Here is a 21,326-nt window from a genome sequence, read left to right on the forward strand (position 1 = left end):
TTTCCTTAAGGCCCCGGCAAGACTCTTACCTCCCTGCTGAATTATGCAGGCCCAAGGAAGACATGCCTGCAGGATCACAATTAGGGATTTTATCCTACCCTTCCTCCATCTGTCCCAAGTAACATCTTAATTCTTTTCTTTTTACTTTCAAACTTGGTTTTAGGACTGGTTTTTATCCTCAAGTGGGGGACTGTCTCTAAGTATATGAAAAGGGCTTTCCTCTGGGATTTTTTTTCTTTAGTTCAGATATTAAACTAAACATAGAACATAATTTATGGAAAACGATTTTTCTTATTGGTGTGGTGGCCCATTTTCCCCCAGTAGAATGCCAACCCAATTTTACTCTGCATTCTCAAAGCTGGTGGCTGAGAGCTTTCTTCCTCTCCTCTTTATTTCAGAAGTAAGTAGTGGTTTGTCTAATTACTGTACTGTAGTTGAATTATAGAGAAAAGGTCAGTCTAGTCCTTGCCAATTAAAGTAGGAAAAAGCTACATTTATAACCACTAAGAGCCATTATGTCAATTTAATGCTGTTCATCAGTGTGTAACCTGTTTTCTAGGATATATAAATCTAATTTTGGTATTATAGTACACTCACCCTTTTAAAGGCCTTTGGTGCTGCGGAAAAGACATTATTGCGAGTGACATATTAATTGTGCATCCTTTCATTGTGTCTCATCATGGATTTTAGGATCTGGATTTTGTAAAACCTGGTCATCATAATAAGTAGGAATAGACTCTCCGAGTCACTGGTTGATCCTTTTATTTTTAATTATTTGACAAAATAACATAACCTGTTGTGATTTAGGTTTTCTAACTTTTTTTCAGTGACAGACATATACTATATAACTAAAATTCTCATTGCTATGATGTTTCATTTTATATATAGGAAAAATCTATAAACTTTTACTGTCCTAGTGAGAAAATAATCCTGGGATCTAAGTTGATTTTTCATTGCTATTTTCTTATCTTTGCTATTTCCATTTTTATATCTGTATAGTATTTAAGGATTTTTAACATCATTGATTTAGTACATTAATAAAATATGATTGAAAATTAAATATTTGTGTTAATTTCACCCATTATGAAAAGTCTGAACACAATATATCTTTATATGCCATGCAGGATGTATCACATATCACCATGTTGTCGCAAATCTGAAATGTTGTCTTCTTAAGTAATCCTTTTGCTTTAGTAGTTTTTTGAATAAAATCGCATAGTGCTTTTTGTTTGTTTGTTTGTTTGTTTTTGTGGTACGCGGGCCTCTCACTGTTGTGGCCTCTCCCGTTGCGGAGCACAGGCTCCGGAGGCGCAGGCTCAGCGGCCATGGCTCACGGGCCCAGCCGCTCCGTGGCATGTGGGATCTTCCCGGACCGGGGCACGAACCCGTGTCCCCTGCATTGGCAGGCGGACTCTCAACCACTGCACCACCAGGGAAGCCCTGCATAGTGTTTTGAATCAAGAAAAAGGTGGGTGGGAAAGTTGAGTTTGTCTGGCTTAGACTTGTGAGGGTTATGAGAACATACCTACAACTTGATATTCCAAGAGTAGATTTCTCTATTCAGAGTAACTGTCTGTAATATTAGCCAAGGACATTCTGATTCCTGTTCTCTGAGACTTTACAAATCTAAAATATGGGAATACTAATTGAAATACCACCATTTACTTGCTAGGGACCTATTATCTTGGTTTCTTTTTCCTTGTTCCAGTAAGGTTCAAGGTATACCTTCAGGCCTTTGAAGCTCCCCATAGCTATATTTGCTTCTTTCAGTATCTTCTACATGCAAGAGAAAATGTAAAACTTAGTAGACTTATCATGGCTTTCTTTTCTTGTTTTAGCTCTTAGAAGCTATTGTCTTGAACTCCAAGATCTGAATATGTCATGGTTGATTACATTAACCTCCCCACCAAGCCTACTTTTCTCTAAGTCAAACTGGGACTGACACATTCCACTTTTCTATGCAGTGACTTTTTTCCTGACCCTCTAGAAATCAAATTTTGGACTGAATTGATTTTATGATCTTAAATCCTTGGTCCGTATGTCACCTTGGAATAGTCCCTGGCTCTGTTCTTTCTCCTCCAATCTCTCCACTTACTAATGTTTGAATAATAATGCCAGCGACCACAACCACCATGCACACACACACACACACACACACACACACCATTAGAAGTTTGTGGTTATGGCTTTATAGTTACAGTTTTATTTGTGGAAATTTGATTTTTTTTTAATATAAATTTATTTATTTATTTTTGGCTGACATTGGATCTTCAATGCGTGCAGGCTTTCTCTAGTTGCAGTGAGCGGGGGCTACTCTTCGTTGCGGTGCATTGGCTTCTCATTGCAGTGGCTTCTCTTGTTGCAGAACACTAGGTCTACGTGCACGGGCTCAGTAATTGTGGCTCTTGGGCTCTAGAGTGCAGGCTCAGTAGTTGTGGCACACAGGCTTATTTGCTCTGCGGCATGTGGGATCTTCCCAGACGAGGGCTCAAACCCGTGTCCCCTGCATTGGCAGGCGGATTCTTAACCACTGCGCCACCAGGGGAGTCCCTGATATCTTTAAATATTATAAAACATAGCACTTCCTATTTGCTTAAGGCTCTCATTCTTGAGATTTATAGTTTTCTTATTATAGGTCCTATGTATTTCATATTAAATTTAGTTTTTATTAAATTTAGTTTTATTTTATTGCTGTAGTGAATGATATCAATTTAATGTCTTTTAACTGGTTATTATTGGTCAATGAGAGTATACTTTTTGTACATTTTAAATATACTTCTGTATGTAACTTTTGTAATTGACCATCTTTCTGAATTTATATAGTTTCTAATAGGTTTATAGTTGATTCTCTTGGCTCTTAAAGGTAGACAGTCACACCATTTGAAAATAATGATAAATTTACCCTCTTTTTTCTAAGATTTTGCCTTTTATTTCCTTTATTTATATATTTGATTGTATTCTCTAGAATGTCAAGAGGCAAGTTATAGTGCTTAAAGCTTAATTTAAAAAGTCTAGTTCTTGCTTTTACTGTAAACTTTCTCCACCTCCCCCCCCCCTTTTTAAACATATTTATTGGAGTATAATTGCTTTACAATGATGTATTAGTTTCTGCTGTATAACAGAGTGAATCAGCTATACGTACACATATATCCCCATATCTCCTCCCTCTTTCGTCTCCCTCCCACCCTCCCTATCCCACCCCTCTAGGTGGTCACAGAGCACCGAGCTGATCTCCCTGTGCGATGCAGCTGCTTCCCACTAGCTATCTGTTTTACATTTGGTAGTGTATATATGTCCATGCCACTCTCTCACTTTGTCCCAGCTTACCCTTCCCCCTCGCCTTGTCCTCAAGTCCACTCTCTACGTCTGTGTCTTTATTCCTGTCCTGCCCCTAAGTTCTTCAGAACCAATTTTTTTTTTTTTTTAGAATCCATATATATGTGTTAGCATATAGTATTTGTTTTTCTCTTCCTGACTTACTTCACTCTTTATGACAGACTCTAGGTCCAACCACCTCACTACAAATAACTCAATTTCTTTTCTTTTTATGGCTGAGTAATATTCCATTGTATATATGTGCCACATCTTCTTTATCCATTCATCTGTTGATGGACACTTAGGTTGCTTTCATGACCTGGCTATTGTAAATAGTGCTGCAATGAACATTGTTGTACATGACTCTTTTTGAATTATGGTTTTCTCAGCGTATATGCCCAGTAGTTGGATTGCTGGATCATATGGTAGTTCTGTTTTTAGTTTTTTAAGGAACCTCCATACTGTTCTCCATAGTAGCTGTATCAATTTACATTCCCACCAACAGTGCAGGAGAGTTCCCTTTTCTCCACACCCTCTCCAGCATTTATTGTTTGTTGATTTTTTGATGATGGCCATTCTGACACCGGTGTGAGGTGATACCTCATTGTTGTTTTGATTTGCATTTCTCTAATGATTAGTGATGTTGAGCATCCTTTTATGTGTTTGTTGGCAATCTGTATATCATCTTTGGAGAAATGTCTATTTAGGTCTTCTGCCCATTTTTGGATTTGGTTGTTTGTTTTTTTGATATTAGCTGCATGAGCTGCTTGTATATTTTGGAGATTAATCCTTTGTCAGTTGCTTTGTTTGCAAATGTATTCTCCCATTCTGAGGTTGTCTTTTCATCTTGTTTATGGTTACCTTTTCTGTGCAAAAGCTTTTAAGTTTCATTAGGTCCCATTTGTTTATTTTTGTTTTTTTTTTCCATTTCTCTAGGAGGTGGGTCAAAAAGGATCTTGCTGTGATTTATGTCATAGAGTGTTCTACCTATGTTTTCCTCTAAGAGTTTTATAGTGTCTGGCCTTACATTTAGGTCTTTAATTCATTTGGAATTTATTCTTGTGTATGGTGTTAGGAAGTGTACTAATTTCATTCTTTTACATGTAGCTGTCCAGTTTTCCCAGCACCACTTATTGAAGAGGCTGTCTTTTCCCCATTGTATGTTCTTGCCTCCTTTATCAAAGATAAGGTGACCGTATGTGCATGGGTTTATCTCTGGGCTTTCTATCCTGTACCATTGATCTATATTTCTGTTTTTGTGCCAGTACCATACTGTCTTGATTACTGAAGCTTTGTAGTATAGTCTGAAGTCAGGGAGCCTGATTCCTCCAGCTCCATTTTTCTTTCTCAAAATTGTTTTGGCTATTCGGGGTCTTTTGTGTTTCCATACAAATTGTGAAATTTTTTGTTCTAGTTCTGTGAAAAATGCCATTGGTAGTTTGTTAGGGATTGCATTGTGTCTGTAGATTGCTTTGGGTAGTATAGTCATTTTCACAGTGTTGATTCTTCCAATCCAAGAACACGGTGTATCTCTCCATATGTTTGTATCATCTTTAATTTCCTTCATCAGTGTCTTTTAGATTTCTGCATACAAGTCTTTTGTCTCCTTAGGTAGGTTTATTCCTAGGTATCTTATTCTTTTTGTTGCAGTAGTAATTGGGAGTGTTTCCTTAATTTTTCTTTCAGATTTTTCATCATTAGTGTATAGTAATGCAAGAGATTTCTGTGCATTAATTTTGTATCCTGCTACTTTACCAAATTCATTGATTAACTCTAGTAATTTTCTGGTAGCATCTTTAGGATTCTCTATATATAGTATCATGTCATCTGCAAACAGTGACAGTTTTACTTCTTCTTTTCTGATTTGGATGCCTTTTATTTCTTTTTTTTCTCTGATTGCTGTGGCTAAAACTTCTAAAACTATGTTGAATAATAGTAATGAGAGTGGGCAACCTTGTCTGTTCCTGATCTTAGAGGAAACAGTTTCAGTTTTTCACCATTGAGAATGATGTTGGCTGTGGGTTTGTCATATGTGGCCTTTATTATGGTGAGGTAGTTTCCCTCTGTGCCCACTTTCTGGAGAGTTTTTATCATAAGTGGGTGTTGAATTGTGTCAAATGCTTTTTCTGCGTCTATTGAGATGATTATATGGTTTTTATCTTTCCATTTGTTAATATGGTGTATCACATTGATTGATTTGCGTATATTGAAGAATCCTTGCATTCCTGGGATAAACCCCAGTTGATCATGGTGTATGATCCTTTTAATATGCTGTTGGATTCTGTTTGCTAGTATTTTGTTGAGGATTTTTGCATCTATATTCATCAGTGATATTGACCTGTAGTTTTCTTTTTTTGTGACGTCTTTGTCTGGTTTTGGGATCAGGGTGATGGTAGCCTCGTAGAATGAGTTTGGGAGTGTTCCTCCCTCTGCTATATTTTGGAAGACTTTGAGAAGGCTAGGTGTTAGCTCTTCTCTAAATGTTTGATAGAATTCGCCTGTGAAGCCATCTGGTCCTGGGCTTTTGTTTGTTGCAAGATTTTTAATCACAGTTTCAATTTCAGTGCTTCTGGTTGGTCTGTTTATATTTTCTATTTCATCCTGGTTCAGTCTCGGAAGGTTGTGCTTTTCTAAGAATTTGTCCATTTCTTCCGGGTTGTCCATCTTATTGGCATATAGTTGCTTGTAGTAATCTCTCATGATCTTTTGTATTTCTGCAGTGTCAGTTGTTACTTCACCTTTTTCATTTCTAATTCTGTTGATTTGAGACTTCTCCCTTTTTTTCTTGATGAGTCAGGCTAATGGTTTATCAATTTTGTTTATCTTCTCAAAGAACCAGCTTTTAGTTTTATTGATCTTTGCTATTGTTTCCTTCATTTCTTTTTCATTTATTTCTGATCTGATCTTTATGATTTCTTTCCTTCTGCTAACTTTGGGGTTTTCTTTTGTTCTTCTTTCTCTAATTGCTTTAGGTGTAAGTTTAGGTTGTTTATTTGCAATGTTTCTTGTTTCTTGAGGTAGGATTGTATTGCTATAAACTTCCCTCTTAGAAGGGCTTGTGCTGCATCACATAGGTTTTGGGTTGTTGTGTTTTCATTGTCATTTGTTTCTAGGTATTTTTTGATTTCCTCTTTGATTTCTTCAGTGATCTGTTGGTTATTACGTAGCATATTGTTTAGCCTCCATGTGTTTGTATTTTTTTACAGTTTTTTTTTCCTGTAATTGATATTTAGTCTCATAGCATTGTGGTCAGAAAGGATACTTGATACGATTTCAATTTTCTTAAATTTATCAGGGCTTGATTTGTGGCCCAAGATATGATCTGTCCTGGAGAATGTTCCATGAGCACTTGAGAAGAAAGTGTATTCTGTTGTTTTTGGATGGAATATCTTATAAATATCAGTTAAGTCTGTCTTGTCTAATGTGTCATTTAAAGCTTGTGTTTCCTTATTTATTTTCATTTTGGATGATCTGTCCATTGGTGAAAGTGGGGTGTTAAAGTCCCCTACTGTGATTGTGTTAGTGTCGATTTCCTCTCTTATGGCTGTTAGCATTTGTCTTATGTATTGAGGTGCTCCTATGTTGGAGATATTACAATTGTTATATCTTCTTGGGTTGATCCCTTGATCATTATGTAGTGTCCTTTGTCTCTTGTAATAGTCTTTATTTTTTTTATTTTTTTTTATGGTACGCAGGCCTCTCACTGTTGTGGCCTCTCCCATTGCGGAGCACAGGCTCCGGACGCACAGGCTCAGCGGCCATGGCTCACGGGCTCAGCCGCTCCGCGGCACGTGGGATCTTCCCGCACCGGGGCACGAACCAGTGTCCCCTGCATCGGCAGGCAGACTCTCAACCACTGCGCCACCAGGGAAGCCCAGTCTTTATTTTAAAGTCTATTTCATCTGATACGAGAATTGCTACTCCAGCTTTCTTTTGATTTCCATTTGCGTGGAATATCTTTTTGCATCCCCTCACTTTCAGTCTGTATGTGTCCCTAGTTCTGAAGTGGGTCTCTTGTAGACAGCATATATATGGGTCTTGTTTTTGTATCCATTCAGTGAGCCTATGTCTTTTGGCTAGAGCATTTATTCCATTCATATTTAAGATGATTACCGATATGTATGTTCCCATTACCATTTTCTTAATTGTTTTGGGTTTGTTTTTGTAGGTCTTTTCCTTCTCTTGTGTTTCCTGCCTAGAGAAGTTCCTTTAGCATTTGTAGTAAAGCTGGTTTGTTGGTGCTGAATTCTCTTAGCTTTTGCTTGTCTGTAAAAGGTTTAATTTCTCCATTGAATCTGAATGAGATCCTTGCCAGGTAGAGTAATCTTGGTTGTAGGTTTTTCCCTTTCATCACTTTAAGTATGTCCTGCCACTCCCTTCTGGCTTGCAGAGTTTCTGCTGAGAGATCAGCTGTTAACCTTATGGGGATTCCCATGTATGTTATTTGTTGCGTTTCCCTTGCTGCTTTTAATATTTTTTCTTTGTATTTTTTTTTTTTAAAGAAGATGTTGGGGGTAGGAGTTTATTAATTAATTTATTTATTTTTGCTATGTTGGGTCTTCGTTTCTTTGCGAGGGCTTTCTCTGGTTGTGGCAAGCGGGGGCCACTCTTCATCGCGGTGCACGGGCCTCTCACTATCGCGGCCTCTCTTGTTGCGGAACACAGGCTCCAGACGCGCAGGCTCAGTAGTTGTGGCTCATGGGCCTAGTTGCTCTGTGGCATGTGGGATCCTCCCAGACCAGGACTAGAATCTGTGTCCCCTGCATTAGCAGGCAGATTCTCAACCACTACACCACCAGGGAAGCCCTGTATTTAATTTTTGATAATTTGATTGGTATGTGTCTTGGCATGTTTCTCCTTGGATTTATCCTGTATGGGACTTGCACTTCCTGGACTTGATTGACTATTTACTTTCCCATGTTAAGGAAGTTTTCAACTATAATCTCTTCAAATATTTTCTCAGACACTTTCTTTTTCTCTTCTTCTTCTGGGACCCCTATAATTTGAATGTTGGTGCGTTTAATATTTTCCCAGAGATCTCTGAGACTGTCCTCAATTCTTTTCATTCTTTTTTCTTTATTCTGCTTTGCAGTAGTTATTTCCACTATTTTATCTTCCAGGTCACTTATCCCTTCTTCTGCCACAGTTATTCTGCTATTGATTCCTTCTAGAGAGTTTTTAATTTCATTTATTGTGTTTTCATCATTATCTGTTTGCTCTTTAGTTCTTCTAGGTCCTTGTTAAACGTTTCTTGTATTTTCTCCATTCTATTTTCAAGATTTTGGATCATCTTTACTACCATTACTCTGAATTCTTTTTCAGGTAGACTTCTATTTCCTCTTCATTTATTTGGTCTGCTGGGTTTTTACCTTTCTCTTTGATCTGCTGCATATTTTTCTGTCTTCTCATTTTGTTTAACTTACTGTGTTTGGGGTCTCCTTTTCTCAGGCTGCAGGTTTGTAGTTCCCATTGTTTTTGGTATGTGCCCCCAGTGGGTGAGGTTGGTTCAGTGACTTGTGTAGGATCCCTGGTGGAGGAGACTGGTGCCTGTGTTCTGGTGGGTGGGGCTGGATCTTGTCTTTCGGTGGGTAGGGCAGTGTCCGGTGGTTTGTTTTGGGGTGTCTGTGAACTTAGTATGATTTTAGGCAGCCTCTCTGCTAATGGGCGGGGTTGTGTTCCTGTCTTGCTAGTTGTTTGGCTTGGGGAGTCCAGCATTGGAGTTTGCTGGCCGTTGGGTGGAGCTGGGTCTTAGCGTTAAGGCAGAGATCTCTGGGAGATTTCTTGCTGATTGATATTATGTGGGGTCCGGACATCTCTGGTGGTCCAGTGTCCTGAACTTGGCTCTCTCACCTCAGAGGCTCAGGCCTGACACCAGGCTGGAGCACCAAGACCCTGTCAGCCACACTGCTGGATCCACATCAGAAGAGCAAGGAATAGAAAGGGCTTCCTCAGCACTTAAAAGCCTCACTGTTGGCCTCCTGGCTGGGTCTCTGCAACACGTAATCCGTTACCTCATAAGCTGATGACAGGTCCAAAGCATTGCTCTCCTCTGAATGGCTTCCTGGAGTGGCTTTCTGAGTTGCCATAGTCCACCCCACTACAGCAGCTGCCTCGAACCAGAAGTGGTGGTGCCACACACACACACCTTTTTTTTTTTTTAAGTAGATATATTAAATGAAAGAAAATGGTAAAAAGTATTAGTGGAAAGTTACCTGTGTCTGGGTAATTAGAGTTGAAAGGTGACTTATAGAAGTAATTGGTGCATCAATTTTATTTAACACTGAACATTTAAAAAGCTAAACTGAGTTTTACTTTTGCTTTTGATTCCTATCAAGTATGAATTTATTGGCTTTCAGAGGTATTTTTCTTTAATCTTTTCTTTTAATTACGTAGCCATATTAAAATTTGAGTGTCCTCAAACAGTGTCATTATATAATTTATATTGTATATAGTGTACTGAAACTAATAATGCATCTATGCCTTTTAGTTTAGTTTTGTTTTTTAGGAAAAATCAAAGTTGAATTCACTGGTTATTGAGTATCCATAGACCATTCCTAAAACTCCATAGAACACAGCAAACATGATCTTTCAAATAAAAAGTGTTGCATTGGGTTTTGTTGCATCTTCTCTCAAAAAAGCGAACCTTCCTATAAGAGATACTTTGGCATATTTCTATGACCAGATCTATATAAAACATACTTTATAGTAGTGATTTAGAATTTTAGACTATTTGTTGATGCAATGTATTTTAATGGCTCTAAGTTGCACCACAAAATGAATTATTTGGAATGGAAAAATGTTTCGGAAAAAAATATTTCCCCCCTACCCCTAATCCTAAAAGAAGAAATCCCCTTAATTATCTCACATTTTTATGTTGTCCTTAGCTTACTCTTTTTTTCCCAGTTTGTTCAGTGCCATTTATAGGGGTGCATGAAGTGAAAAATCAAATACTACATGATGCATATTTTCAGATGATGGATATTTGCATATCTAACAGCTAGGTCTAACTCTTATCTTTTGATGTAAAATAAATTTATCAAAACTCTTGTTTTTTAATTTGAATAACATAGATCATTTCAAGAGTGCTTAAAAATAAAATTATATTAACTTAACAGATTGTTATTGTAGCCATTTGTATAACTAATTATACTGGTCCCCACTATTTTAATTTTCTTTTCTTTTTTTTTTTTGGTGTCTGTTTGCCATGCAAAAGAGCTAACATGTGCATTAGAATCAAATTATTTTTCTTGGAACTTCAGATGAGAGAAGTGCTGCTATTATTTTTTGTTTTTTGATATGTAAAGCTAGAAGTATATTTTAAGAAAAACTCCATTTTAGATAGATACATAAAATGATGTTTAAAACCTGTTTTATGAGCAGATGAAAACTTGTTGATATTAAGTGTTTTAATAACAACACATTTAAAATTTCTCTAAGTGAGGAAAAGCAAACAGTAGGGGTTGATTCAGAGTAAGATGCTAAGCTATCAGCTAGCTTTGATACTTTCTCTACTCCAGAAATTTTTAAATCCCCAAGTTGTGAAAAAACACAGCTATTCCTTTTAGGATTTTGTAAGCAGAACGACGATTAATGTACATTTCTCCAGAAATTATTTTTTGATATCAAGTACATAAATTTTGTTTCTAGGTTGAATAGATTTACATTTTATATTCCATAAAGAATTTTGTCCTGTTGATTAACTGTATGAACTCAAATATGTATGTGTATTTTGAGCACCTAATATATTCTGATACTATGTTAGGCGCTGGGCAGAAAAAGGTAAATAAATATTGTGATTTCTTGTGATAAGTTGCTCATTGGCATCAATAAGGGGAAAGACAGATTTACAGATGAATAACTGTAGCATGGTATGATGCTTATTATAATAGAAATCGAGAAGCAAAAGTAAATCCCTTATTATGGTCAAGGCAAATATTCACCCTAAATTTTAGTAGTTTATGACTGTATGCGGTTAATCAGAACAATATATAAGCTGCTTCTATAGAATTAAAATTAAATTTTAATCAGTGTCCCTTTTTTGACAAAAGGTAGCCTCTTTATTTGTAATCTTCTAGCTTTCCAGGCAGTCTCTAGGAATTCTGTAATTTTCATATGCTATAAGTAGAATTTAAAAAACAATGCAGAGAAAGAAAGATAATAATTACAATTAAAAATAACTTGAGGGCTTCCCTGGTGGTGCAGTGGTTGAGAGTCTGCCTGCCGATGCAGGGGACACGGGTTCGTGCCCTGGTCCGGGAAGATCCCACATGCCGCGGAGCGGCTAGGCCCGTGAGCCATGGCTGCTGAGCCTGCGCATCCAGAGCCTGTGCTCCGCAACAGGAGAGGCCACGACAGTGAGAGGCCCGCTTACTGCAAAAAATAAAAAAATAAAAAAAAATAACTTGAGAGTATAAGGTGTGTATTGCAAGATGGATCTGTTAAGGAAGTTTTATTTTTATTTTTTGTTCTAAATTAGAATTTATTTTAAGACAGATTTATATCTGAGCTCTAATAGTATGCTAGATGTTTATTTACAAATAATGAATTTATAGACGAGGAGGTTAGGGAAATTAGGAGGGCACACTTGTAGGTTAATCAAAAATCAAGATAAATTCTTACAGAACATTTCTGGGATCTGATAGTCAGGATTTCCTTCATTGTTCAAACCCAGAAAAGCCAAGGTACTCGGGGGTTAATTTTAGGGGCCAGGACTAAAATTTGTATGTTTATCTCTAATTGGAAACAACAAACAACTGTAAAAACCTGCTTTATGTATCTCATTTTTCTCAGTCTGAGAAACTTCGCTTGAAGACACCTTTAAAATGTGTGTATGTATTTGAATATGTGTGTGTGTGTATGTTTAAGTTACTTCCCTACTTTGTTACAAAATGATTCAATTAGTTTACCATGAATATTAGTTTATTAGATTAATTACTGGCAGCTACTTAGAAAAAAGTGGCGAATTTGGATTGTTTTTCTTATTAAGGCTGAAGGGAGGCCTGACTTCTTGTTTATCTCTGGCCTGTTGCTTAAATTTACAGAAATCCCTAGTTTCTTGACTCCAATCCTTGGCTTCTTGTTTTCAGAGCAGTCTGTGAGGATTATGGTCCTGCCTGATTTCTCTGGTGTTGGTTGGTCTGCTCAGGGGTTAATGATTGGGTAAATCTCCATATTTCCTCTTTTTACCCCATTTTTTTCATTTCTTTATCATCGTCCCTTGGCTTTTTTTTTTTTTTTTTAGATGTTGGGGGTAGGAGTTTATTAATTAATTTATTTATTTTTGCTGTATTGGGTCTTCGTTTCTGTGCGAGGGCTTTCTCTAGTTGCGGCGAGTGGGGGCCACTCTTCATCACGGTGTGCAGGCCTCTCACTATCACAGCCTCTCTTGTTGCGGAGCACAGGCTCCAGACGCACAGGCTCAGTAGTTGTGGCTCACGGGCCTAGTTGCTCCGCGGCATATGGGATCCTCCCAGACCAGGGCTGCAAACCTGTGTCCCCTGCATTAGCAGGCAGATTCTCAACCACTGTGCCACCAGGGAAGCCCGTCCCTTGGCTTTTTTTTCATATCTCTTTTTTTTCCCTAGCTCTCTCATTTCATCTTTGAGATTATCTATAATCCTTTCTACACCATTTTCTTCTTTCATCTCTTGAATTTACCCATCTCTATTTCTTTATTATTCCTTTCTCTTGGCTATCTCCCATCCTTCCATTTTGAGGTTAATTTTGTGTTCACATCTTTGGTTTGGTGGAAGATGGAGTACAGCAGGGTAAATCACTTGTTATTGGTCTTACCCTGACATTTACCTGATATACCAGTTAGATTTGACTGTGGGCTTCTGGGCTAAGTGGGAGTTCCTTCACAGGTCGGAGAAGGAAACACTGCCTGCAAGAAGGAAATTTTACAAGTTGCCTAGGCCCTGGACACCTAGAGAGGACACAGAGATATCAGTGTCAAAGGTGTTTGAGCATTCCGGACTTGATAAAACAGTTTTAAACACATTTTTACACAATAATTCATCATTGGTAGAGGATCCTGACAACAGTGGAACTGAGTGTTCTTGTGAACTTTACCCCTTATCAGAGGATGGTCCCGACTTTGAATAAAGCTTTGTGTTCAAAAAGGCAAGATAGTCCTTGGTATTTTTTGAATGAAATTTCCTAACTCTTAGTGGCAGACGCCATGGTCCGTGGATCAAGTGGATGAACTGTGGGGTAGCCACCCATTAGATCAACAAAATAGGTGTTGGCTTCCACAATAAAGCAATGCTTTATCTTAAATTTTTATTTCACTGATACTTACACCTCAAAAAGCATCTTCAGATTTTTTAAACCTACCTACTCTGCAGTGTACGTAGGGCAAATAATAGTATATTGAGTGGAAAAATTGAAGTTCACAGAAATAAATTATCCAGTCAGTTGGTACCACAATTGTATTTGAATTCAGTTCAGTGCCTATGTCATAATGCTTCCTATTTGTTGAATAGTAATTTCAAAGTAGTGATATAGAAGTTTCTTATTTATATCTATATATGAAGATTCAACTTATATGCTACCTACCACTTTAGGATGGCCAAATAAAATATAAGATGTGCAGTTCAATTTGAATTTCAGATCCTTTTAAAAAAAACGAAATTGTGTTATTTGTAGTGAGGTGGATGGACCTAGAGACTGTCATACAGAGTGAAGTAAATCAGAAAGAGAAAAACAAATACCGTATGCTAACACATATATATGGAATCTAAAAAAAACAAAAAAATGGTTCTGAAGAACCTAGGGGCAGGATAGGAATAAAGCCGCAGACATAGAGAATGGACTTGAGGACATGGGGAGGGGGAAGGGTAAGCTAGGATGAAGTGAGAGAGTAGCATGGACATATATACACTACCAAATGTAAAATAGATAGCTAGTGGGCAGCTGCCACATAGCACAGGGAGATCAGCTCAGTGCTTTGTGACCACTTAGAGGGGTGGGATAGGGAGGGTGGGAGGGAGACGCAAGAGGGAGGAGATATGGGGATGTATGTATATGTATAGTGATTCACTTTGTTATACAGCAGAAACTAACACACCATTGTAAAGCAATTATACTCCAATAAAGATGTTAAAAATTTTTTGAATTTCAGAATAAAAAACAACAAATGCTTTTTAGTATGAATATATCTCATGCAATGTTTGTATTTTTATTTGGTAAATATAGTACTCTAAACAACTTCCAGGGGTCTTTTCCTAATTCTCTTTCCCCCAATAGAGGAAGCTCTGATCTCCCTGAATTCTAGGATTTTTGTTTTCTCTCTATGGTACTTTCTACTTCACTTTACTTCTTTGTAAAACTGACTCTTCATTTCTACATGACTGAAAGCTCCTGGAGTAAAGGCATTTATTTGCAACATTTTGGTGCTTCACCCGTTGAAAAAATGAATCCTTAAATTTAGTGCCCTGCTGAATCACATTAGAGCTGCAGAAAAATATTAAAAAATGTGTCCCTATGTACATTTATCAAAATATCCTCTCATATTTTGTATCAAGTGGAAAAAGTTGATAAAAGCTCTATAAAAGAAGTATGACTGTATATAAAGTATATTACCCAGTCTGTTGGACCCTGTGCTCGACCCTTATAAACCTTCCTGATGGGGAACAGCCTCATGGACTGGGAGCTGATTGGAAATGACAGTTCCTGTTGCACAATTAATGCAGGGTCATAAAACAAACAACAATGACTGTCTTTGTTTAAAATTTTGATATTTTGTTCATCATGGATTTTTGCGATAATTTTTATTTTTTAAAATATTGCACCAAACTATTAATTATGTTGATGGCTGAGTATTTTTGGTGCCTCTTTTAGTCTTGTGCTTCTGGTTCAATCTTTTGGGGGAGAGCAAGGAGTTATTTTATTTTAGTATCTATTTATGTTTTGATATCTTAGTCACATATATATTCAGGTTCATAGATGACTGTGACTATAAAATCTTTGGAACTCATCAAGTCTAATCTCTTTTTTCATAGATGAAGAAACTGATCATAGTGGCCAAGTTGAGACTAGATTTCCTTGCTCACCATGCTTTCTGCTGGCCATTTAGGCTTCCCTGTGGAAGAATGCATCATTTAAGTCAAACATTTTTTTTTCACCTTTGATATTAAAGTTCTTGAGGATAAAGAATGTCATTGGAGCATATTGTATTCATTACTGGAGGCATTAATGCATATTGCTCATTGCTAGATCACTTACTTTAAAAGTCGGCCAGGTTTTTCAACAGAGGAAAAAAAGTGGAAACATAGGTGTCCTTATTTAAATTGCTTTTCCATTTTGCATAATAGATCAGTTTTGATTTTTATGGGTAACATTTGAGCCTAGGTCATAGTTACTTGCTCAAAAAGTTCCACTATTATAATTATCTGTCTTAGCAGAGTTTCTTTTCAGTGTCTACAGATGGCTATGCTCTTCCCAGGATTGCCCTCTTGACTTCTGATTTGGGAATTAAGATTTTGATGGAAACCTTATCTCACCTTCCTATGTAGCTTGCTTCATTAGAGCTGATAAAATAAGATCCACAGCAAATACAGAACGCTGGAGATATGACAGACAACCTGGTACAAATCTTTGAGGAGAAAAGCTAAGAGTTTGATTGACAGATTGTCCTGTATTTTGTGAAGCAAAGAGAATTTTCTTTATTAACCAGTGAGACAGATGGGCTCAAGTTTGATGGGCTAAGTTTAGTTCTGCTTGGATTTTGATGACTTTTTTCTTTCTATAGAAAGTAAGGCGAGCAGGTAGACTAGAGTTTGTCCAGTATGAGCTATGAGGCAACTACTATGTAAAATACTGTATTTGAAGCTTTTACTAGAAGAAAGTTCAGAAGATTTAGAAAGGGGGAAAAAAGGGACTCTTTACACTGATAACTTGAGCAAATGTAACAGACTTAAAACTAAAGACTTCACAAAAGAACCTTATGGTATGTTCCTTAAATAGGCATTCTGAGGAGAGATTGGTTAATATAGCAACCATGAGGAATGAGGGCCCCACGTGAAAACTAAAGTCGTGAGATTCACCAGTGATGCTAAAATCATTGTGTGAAAGTTGTTGGGGAAAAGATATTTTTGTAACCTCAAAGGTTATTAATTGTGAAGGGCAAAAGGTACATGTACAATGTTGAAATCCAACAGATATTACCTTAATCAAGTGATCAATCAGAACCACCAGTATTGGGGAAAATGGACATTATGTGCATTCAGATGTGATCCTGTGGGAATTACAGCACCTCCTGTAATATTCTCTCCAAAAATGCTTAATCTGAAATTAATCACAAAACAGTAATCAGACAAATCGAGATTATAGGACATCCTGTTAAGATAATTTATATGGATTCTTTCTTTAAAAATGTCAATGTGATGAAAGTCATGAGTAAAAGTTAAAGGAATATGACAATTAAATGCAAAGCATGATTCTTCATTGGATCCTGGATTGAAAAAAAAATCTATTAAGAACATGATTGGGACAGGTGGAGATAGTCTGTATAAGAAAAAAAATGATTGTTATCAAAGTTAAATTTCTTAGGTGTGATAATGATACCGTAATTTAATAGGAGAATGTCCTAGTTCTTTGGATATATATGTTGAAGCATTTATAGGTAAAATGTTATGTTGTTTGCAACTTGACTTTCAAATTATTCTGCAAAGAAAAAAATGTATATTGAGAGAGCAATACAACAAATGTGGTAAAATATTAACAATTGATAAATCTAGGTGAAAGGTTCATAGGTATACATTCTACTCTTCTTTTCAGCATGTTTGAAAATTTTCAAAATTAAAAGTTAAACAAATAAGCATCAGATCCCTCATCATATACAACATTGAAAGTTAAGGGGATAGGATCAGGAGAAGTCTCCCAAGAGTTTTCTGCCAGCGTTTTTTTTTTTTTTTTTCTCTCTTATGCATTGGATTTAGATAGGAAGAGAAAAATAATCAAGGTACAAAGAAGTACTTTTTTAAACACAAGCCATATAGTTCATAAGAAAACACTTAGAGAATGTGTGATATCTTAAAGTTAGGGCTGTTATTTTCTGTTCATAATAAATTAATGGATAATTAACTTGGACTTAATATGAGAAAGAATGAATGTGACTTCCTGAAAGTACAAAGAGTGTGGGCTATGATACTAAGGGTGGTATTTGGAATGCCAAGCTGCAGCGACTATCATGGACTGTCCAAAGAGTCCACGATTTCATTTACTACCCTTATCCAAGTGTCAAGGGTAGTAAATGAAGCTAAGACTAGAGCCCAGATCTTGTATGCTTTACGCATGCTTAACGCACTTCAAAGTGGAGAATAAGGAAACTTAAATGTAAAATCTACTTATACTTAAGTAATACAAATGGGTGAGAATCAGAGTAATGAGAAACTGAGTGCCAGTCAGAAACTATCTTTGAAGGAAAAAATTTGCAGCGGCGCAGTGGTTGAGAGTTCGCCTGCCGATGCAGGGGACACGGGTTCGTGCCCCGGTCTGGGAAGATCCCACATGCCGTGGGGCGGCTGGGTCCGTGAGCCATCGCCGCTGAGCCTGCGCGTCCGGAGCCTGTGCTCCGCAACGGGAGAGGCCACAGCAGTGAGAGGCCCGCGTACCGCAAAAAAAAAAAAAAAAAAAAAAATTGTAGCTAAGACATCTTTCAAATGTCAGTATCTCTTAATGTTTATACATAATGATCATTACTGTTTATTTTTTATTTTTTTTTCGGTATGCGGGCCTCTCACTGCTGTGGCCTCTCCCGTTGCGGAGCACAGGCTCCGGACGCGCAGGCTCAGCGGCCATGGCTCACGGGCCCAGCCGCTCCACGGCATGTGGGATCTTCCCGGACCGGGGCACGAACCCGTGTCGCCTGCATCAGCAGGCGGACTCTCAACCACTGCGCCACCAGGGAAGCCCCTGATCATTACTGTTTAATCACTTATTTAGTTGTTGTGCTATTTTGGCTATTTAATAAAAGTCTTCTCCTCCTCCATAAAAGCCTGTGATATGTACGTTGTTTTTTTTTTAATTTTTATTGGAGTATAGTTGATTCACAATGTTGTGTTAGTTTCAGGTGTACAGTGTACATTGTTAAATGACTTACTCCAAGGCACAGATTGGTTCAGCATGGTGGTGACACAGTTGATTCTGAGCCTGGACTATCTAACTTATCAGGCCTTTATTTCAGTATGCCTCCTACACACCTTCCTCAGAGAATTTGTTAGAAGGTTTAAATGAGATCACTCATGTGAAAAGGTTAGAAAAATTAAAGTGTTTATTCCATGTACAATTTAGATATTCTTTAATTGAATGTTTACTTTGAAGGACAATGAATCAGATATAGATCCTAACTTCAGGGAATGTATGGGTAGCTGAATCAGATATATGCCTATAAATCACCGTCATCCTACAAGCTTCACTGTGGTACGTGCCACAAAACAGTGGTACGTGCCACAAAACAGTGGTGGGGAGAGAACAGGCTTGGAAGTCACGTAAATAGAACCCTATCACTTACCATGTACAATGTAACCTTGACAAATTGACCCGAGACTTGGTTTTATCATGAGCAAAGTGAGAAACCCCTGCTTTGCTTATGAGCCATGAGGAGTGATAATGTCTTAATGTCCAGTGGCTGACACATTGTTAGTACTTTATATATAATAATAGTAATGATATTGTTGTGGCCTATTTTTATATAGTTCAGCATTCTGTGTTTTCTCCAGAATCTGTAGCATCAACTGCCACTTGGTGGTAGTCATCAAAATTACATACACGAGTATGGAGGATTAAATAACTTGACCTTTTTTGCCCTTTGAGACCCCTCCCTGAGATATTAATCTTTCATCTTTGGATGTGGGTATTCAATTTTTCAGAGTCCTCCTCATCACACTTAGTCTGTCACATTTTATCATAGATTTATCACCTATGTATGTAATTGTATATGAATAACTTAGTTCTGCCTATTTTTATTTCTTTATATAGATGAAATCATACTGTATGTATTTCTGTGTGATTTGATTCTTTCACTCAAAATTATTTTTTGAGATCCATCCATCTTGTATGGAGTTGGAGTTGACTGTTGTTTAGGATTTGATTGAATGAAGATAACATAATTTATTTATCTATTTTATTTTGTAGTATATTTGGATTGTTTCCAGTTTGGGGCTATTACAAGCAATGCTGCTTATATGAATGAATATTCTTATACACGTCTCCTAAGCACATGTGCAAAAGTTTCACACCTAGGAATGTGACAGGTGAATTGTATGTAGGATTGTGTGTTTTCCACTTCCCAGTGAAATACCAAACTACTTTCCAAAGTGGTCAAATAAACTTACTCTCAAAACAGAGGTGTGTCAGAGTCCCTTTGTTCCATATACTCACAAATGCTTGTGAGACTAGCTTCTTAATTATTCCTCACTCTAGTGAGGTTTTAAACAGAAATATCATTGTAGTTTTAATTTGCATTTTCTGGATTAGATAGCATGCTAGTCCATTTATTTAGGTCTTTTTATGTCTTACAATAAGATTTTGTAATTTTCCTCAAGAGCTAGTATATATCTTGTTAATCATTCCTAGATATGGTATTGCTATTGTAAATTTTTTTAAGTTTCCTAACTCTTGCTGGTATATAGCAATACAATGAACTTTTAATGTTGATTTTTGTATCCAACAAATTTGTTATCTGCTCTTACTAATTTATCTGTAGATTCTTTGGGGTTTTCTACATAGACAGTTCCAACATTTGTAAATGATGACAGTTTTGTTTCTTATCTATTGCTGCATAACTTTTTGCTTTAGGCTCTGTTACTGTGTTCTTACAAGTTTAGAATTTCTATATTTTTCTGTTGAGAATGTTTTATTATTCTGTCATGACCCTCTTTTTCTCTCTTAATACTTTTGATTTCAGGTATTTTTTGTCTGATATTAATGTAGGACCTTGGCTTTCTTTTACTGTAAATAGTTTAATTGTTGCTGCAGAGTTTAATCATTTGGATTCGTGTGACTTCTAATATATTGGATTTTTTGGATCAAGTTATTATGTTTTTTATCTATTTCACTCTCCTAACCTTTCCCCCCATATTCACTCTTACCTTCTTTTGGATTCACTGATTCATTTGTTTTTTCTCTCTTTAGAAGTTATATGCTCTATGTTTGTTTTTTTAATGGTTACCCTCTCTATTTTAAGATACATACTTAACACAGTATAAAAGTTAATCAATATGTATTCTTTGGTCAAACTTACCTTTCCCTTCTCCCATCAGAAATTATTGTTTTATACAATTGATGTTTATTTAGATTTAACCCATGTATTAACCAGTACTTTTGCTTAACATTTTGTCTTACATTTCTCTCCTTCCATCTGGGATCATTTTCCTTCCTCCCCCATGGTATTCTTTAGAGTTTTCTTTAATGAGAGGCTCTTTCAGTTTTTGTTTTTTTGAATATTTTGTCTTTGTTGTTTTGGAAGATAGTTTGGCTGAGTATGGAATTTTGATTTACAAGTTATTTTCTTTCAACTCAGTGAAGATATTATTTTACCATCTTCTGGCATCCTTTGTGGTTGTTAAGAAGTCATTATACATCTAATTACTATTCCTTTATGGATAGCAGTCTTTACTTTCTGACAGGTTTTGACATTTCTTTGTCTTTGGTATCATGCGGTTTCATGATTTATCAAGCTGTGGATTTCTTTTTATTATTATGCTTATAATTTATTAGACTCTTAGATCTGAGGATTGGTTTTCATCAGTTCTCAAAAATCTTTGCCATTGTGTCATTGAAAAATTTTCCTTTCCCATGTGTTGTGTGGAATTCTGGAATTCTGATTATGTAGAATGTCGTTTCCTTCTACATATCTCCTGCTTAATATCACCTAACCTCTCCTTCATATTTTTCTTCTCTTTATCTGTCTGTTCTACATTCTGAATAATTTCCTCAGATTTGTCTTGAACTTCTTGGTCTTGATATCGATTTTCTCTAAATTGTAAAGAATATAATTAAGACAAGTG

The 21,326-nt window shown here is 36.7% G+C and overlaps 1 protein-coding gene and 1 pseudogene across 2 annotated transcripts in view; one reads left to right on the plus strand and one right to left on the minus strand.

Annotated features, from left to right (window-relative positions):
• Positions 1 to 21,326, plus strand: part of FBXL17 (F-box and leucine rich repeat protein 17) — a gene marked incomplete at both ends in the record, with an annotated part of 498,430 nt that overhangs the window by 188,951 nt on the left and 288,153 nt on the right. The gene's annotated exons all lie outside the window — the stretch shown is intronic.
• On the minus strand, positions 9,167 to 9,401 carry LOC307052205 (shieldin complex subunit 1-like; annotated as a pseudogene). The gene has a single exon. The product of its transcript is annotated as a shieldin complex subunit 1-like (transcript).

Source organism: Hyperoodon ampullatus, assembly GCF_949752795.1.
Source record: "Hyperoodon ampullatus genome assembly, chromosome: 4".
NCBI classification, from domain to species: domain Eukaryota; kingdom Metazoa; phylum Chordata; class Mammalia; order Artiodactyla; family Ziphiidae; genus Hyperoodon; species Hyperoodon ampullatus.